The 4,804-nt window shown below is 42.9% G+C and overlaps 1 protein-coding gene across 1 annotated transcript in view; it reads left to right on the forward strand.

Moving 5' to 3' along the window:
- Window positions 1–4,151, forward strand: part of LOC125290943 (neuronal migration protein doublecortin-like) — a 33,031-nt gene extending 28,880 nt beyond the window's left edge. The window contains 1 exon segment of the mRNA XM_048237403.1: window positions 1–4,151. This exon segment is cut by the window's left edge and continues 329 nt beyond it. The gene's annotated coding sequence lies outside the window, so the exon portion shown is untranslated.
- The last annotated feature ends 653 nt before the right edge of the window (window positions 4,152–4,804 follow it).

A 4,804-nucleotide genomic window follows, 5' to 3' on the forward strand; every position in this document is an offset into this window, starting at 1 on the left:
GGTTAAACACTGATACTTTGTAAATTATACTTTTGAATGTCTTTGTTTTTTTTGCTCATTTCATTATGTGAGATATATGCAGGGCATATATTATCACTGGCATCATAAACACCGTGGATTTCTAAAGACACAGAACAGAAACTTTCTTCTCCTAACACGTCATCAGTAACAGTATTTCTTAGTCTTTTTAAGGATGTTTTCACCAGTGGATTTACATAGACTGTTTCTTGTTCATTTTTTAAATGTTCATCTGGGCTCCTTTCAATGTTGAAATGTTTTTTTATTGATATATGGAGACAGGAAGTTTGATACCAAACTTTACGATGCTCACTTTGGTAACAACCTTACAGCCACAAAAACACAGTGAGTTCAGTTATGTGCCTGCACTGACTAAGACATTTTAACGATTTTAATGATTTTCTAACTTTATTACCCCCTTTAGGGTTTTTATTTTTTAATTATTCTTCATTCAGAATTTATAATTATTATTGTTGCAAAAAAGGCTTTTGTAACGTTTTATACTGAGACAAGAGTGTTGATACCTGCCTTCCTAAGCAGTGGGTGGTTCCGAGGTGGTTGCTTTGATTTCACTAGAATGTAACAGTATCAGTTTTATCAGTTAGAACTGTTTTAATAATGATATCCTCACTTATACTCTCTTTTACAGTCCATCGGTCATTCTTCATCAGTGCTATCCTGATCTAATCGAGATAAACAAAACAAGTCTGAACACAAACCCAAAATGAAAATCCATTTTGTACATAGTACAACTATCCATTTTGATAGCTGTTGGCTTGGCTTGCACTCAAGTGAGCCAAAACACTGGCACAGATACAACCAGTTAAACACGGCGTGAAAAACACGAGAAACAATTTGACCGTCCGCCGCTAATGCCTGGAGAAGCACGACGATCTCAGCACATACATCACCTGAGGGCGCACGCGAGGGACGGTCGTCCTGCACAGCGACACTAACTACATTTGGATGAGGCTGATTTATAAACTGAAATACATTTAGAACTTGATAATGATTCCTTAAGTGATTTATAAAGCACACTGCGTTAGAATGCCATTATCACTTTACATAGAACATTCTGTTCAGTGCGCACCCTTACTTTTCCATTGGATACAAATGTCTTTTGATGGCAGGTTGTTTTAGTATGGAAAAGGAAGCATTTGCTATGTTTATGTAAATACAATGTACAGTCATGCTTTACATTCAACATACAGGACACAAAACCATAAAAATTAAGGAAAAAAAAAACTTGCACAAACCCTCACATTCAACATTATCTCATGTGTATCCATATTGGTCGTATTAATTGATGATTCATCTGTAAAAGCTAAAGGAAATGTTTTTTTGTGTAAAGGAAGCACCTGCCCTAGGATCGAGCAGTACAGAATAAAACCGCCAAAGCTGACAGCCAATCAGGCCCCCCTGCATTAAATGACTAAAGCACACCAACTAACCAACCAACCAACCATCTCTCCAAATTAATGTGACGTCATAGAACATGACTCGAGACAATTGCACTAAAACAAGAGACCAATTTCAACCTGGTACAGACCAAAATATGCAAAGATATGGATCTGGTCAATTTTCTGCAACATCTTCAGTGGAAATTGTTGCAAATTGATATAAAAACGTGGATCTCTCTTGCTAGAAGTGTTGTTAGGCATGTTCAAATATGCAATGATTCCAAGTTTTGTAGAAGCCAAAGTCTGTACTGAGCGGAAGGGCCCAGATTTGACAAGTCTGAAAAACTCAAGTGATTCTGTATGTCCCCCGTGTTCCCTGTAGATAGCCCCACCCCTTGTGTCCATTAAGCATGCAGTCCTGCATCTGCCCCTGCAGCTCTCCTCCACCTCCAGCTCCACCTCCAACTACCACTACACCCCCACACACACCTAGAGCTACAACCACCTACAACTACACCCACACACACACCTAGAGCTACAATTACACCTAGAGATACACCTGCAGGTACAGCTCACCTACAGGTAGACCTACATGTAAAGCCACAGATCACCTCCACTTAGAGCTGTCCTCCACCCACAATTCACCTCCAGCTCCTGCTCCACCCATACCCACAGCTTACACCCACAGATATAGCTACATATCAACCTCCAGCTCCACTCACAGACACAGCTTCAGCTGCACCTCCACCTAAACAACTCACACAGCTACAACTCCACCCATAGCTACAACTCCATCTACGGCTCTGGCTCCAACTCCACCTAAAGCTACAACTCCACCCATAGCTACACCTCCACCTACAGCTCCACCTTCACTTACTGCTTAACACGTACAGCTACACCTCCACACCTCCTACAGATACACATACAGCTAAAGCTCACCTCCACCTCCACCTTCACCTACCTAAACATTTCACAGCACCATGCCAGTTTTAACAGAGTTACATGTGATCAAACGACTAGCTGGAGGGTGTGATTGAGAGCTGCCAGACATGTCAAAAGAACCATCCATCACGCGTCTCACGGTTCCTGTTCTGGAATATTTAGCTCCAAAGGTCTCCTGAACTCTTAGGTGCCAAATATTCCTGCAGGGTTACACTCCAGAATGTTGTGTTTTTCACTGCATTGGTGTTGTCATCAGTTACGCCCTATTTACCACACCGTGAGCAGAACTAGCGGGAGGCATCTCCAAACCCATCCAATCAGGTTCACTTGAGAGCTGAAAAGAGCCTTAAGGCCAACGTCCACTGGCGACGACTCAAGAGATAGAACCGTTTTCTAAACTTTGCCGTCGACGTGCGTCAGACGCCACCAGTAGACTTTGCTCTGTTAAAAGTAATGTAGTTCTAAACTTTGGCGTCACTTGACGCGCGTCAGATGCCGTTAGTGGGCGTTGGCCTTTAGAAGGAGCTACACTAAGGAGGAGGAGCCATAGCCCACAGACCCCACTGTCCTCCTAGACTAGTCAGAGTTGAGCATTCCATATGACTACTACCGTTTAAGATCAGGAATGAAGCGTGACAAGAGTGTACCTTTAAGAGGAATGTTTGTGACCTGTTTGTTTAGGCTTTTCTGTGGGAACAGTAGTTGCATGGATTGTCCCCTTTTTGAAGAATGAAAAGACTTTGGAAAATTATGAAGTAATCGATAATAATCAGCATTAGTTTTAGGATGACAAAGCATCTTGCACACTTCCATGGTATTTTTAAGTATTTGTCATCCCATGTTAAATACGAGCCCTGCGCTCCTGCCTAAGAGAGACTCAGTACTTTTGGACTTTTCTTCACAATGACTTGTTAGTCACAGCAGAGTCAGACCAGGCAGTCGACGGACTCCTCGGAACCGGACAGGTCCAGAACCCACAGGGTGCCCAGACCCCAGCAGAACCCACCACGCCTCTGTATGGGTGATAGTTGTGTGTTGATGGAGGTTGGACCTGCAGCTATTTAACAGCTAGAGGTGCTGTGTGCTGCTGGGTTTGAGTGCTAGGTGTTGCTTACGCCAGTCAGACGGAGCACAGGATATGGAGACCATGCTCTGAACATTGTCTCTGTGTGTGTGTGTGTGTGTGTGTGTGTATGTGTGTGTGTGTATGTGTGTGTGTATCTGTTGCATGTCTGTTTTTACACACTCCCTCCCTCAGCCCGCGTTCAGTCGAGATGTCAGTGGTTTTACTCTCTTTGCGTCTGTTCCCGTGTCTAACAATAAAATGCCCCTCTTTCGCCCTCATGACTGTTTTTAAGAAAGCTAAAAGCAATCGTTCTCTTTTTTCTTTAACTGTCTTTAGAACTCAGTCTGTTCATGTCTGTAGACAACAGAAAGGTCAAAATGAAATCAAATCTCTTTTTCTCCACAGTTGATGAGTAGAAATGTTTAAGGTGAATAATGAACAAGGGAAAAGAGGAGACCAGTTCCTCTGCTTCTCCCTTTGGTGCCTTTCTGTTTTCTTTTGTACACTCGACCAGACACCAACGACTTTAGTCACGGAGGCAATGAGCTTCAAACTGTACCGTCTTGTTTTTCTGTACCATAATGTTTGTATGAAACTCCAAGATACTGCTTCTAACAGCAACAAAATTGTTCTTCTGAAAATGTTTTTAAGTTTCCATGAAAGCGCTTCTCCCTGTTCAAGTTCTACTTCCTGCTTTTAGTCAATAAAAGCTGTTGTCATGGTAACACTGCCTGTCTCTTTGATGTGACTTTGCCCCTTGTGTTGAGTTTGAAATGTTAAAACGTTTAAAAACATGGTTATGAGTTTGTGTAGGCGTCGCACATCATAGCCTTTGGTCTTCTGGTGTCCAGAGCTGGTATTAGCATGGAGAAAGCAGGGTGTTCAAAACACTGCATCCTTAAGTGCAGAAGTGTGATGTGTACTAGGCTGCATTCTCAAGAGTTGTGATATGCACTATATCTTCATGAGTAATGCATGAGTGTGAGCTCAGTTTTGTCTTTTCTAGGTGCACAGTAGGCAAACACTCCTCCATACTGCCACTTACTTTACTTTTTAAAGTATGTTATTTTGGCCAATACTCAGACAGGACAGTAAAGAAAGGAACAGGAAGTGAGTGGGAGATGGAGTGGGATAAGGAAATGACCCGGGTCATACTTGAATGGACTGGCGCCACAGCGCCGCCCCTGTTCTGTACAGTATTTAGTGGGACTCGTTTCCCCACAGTAGAGTAGCGCTTTATAGAGTCCATCTAAGCCTTCTGCTGGCTCCACTCCTGATGAGCTGCTCAGGGAGCTAATTGTGTGTGTGTGTGTGTGTGTGTGTTCCCTCCAGTTTTAGCCCTGGCCGCCATTCAATCAGACCTCCTGGTTGGCTGCTT

Source organism: Alosa alosa, chromosome 2 (genome assembly GCF_017589495.1).
Source record: "Alosa alosa isolate M-15738 ecotype Scorff River chromosome 2, AALO_Geno_1.1, whole genome shotgun sequence".
Taxonomy (NCBI): domain Eukaryota; kingdom Metazoa; phylum Chordata; class Actinopteri; order Clupeiformes; family Clupeidae; genus Alosa; species Alosa alosa.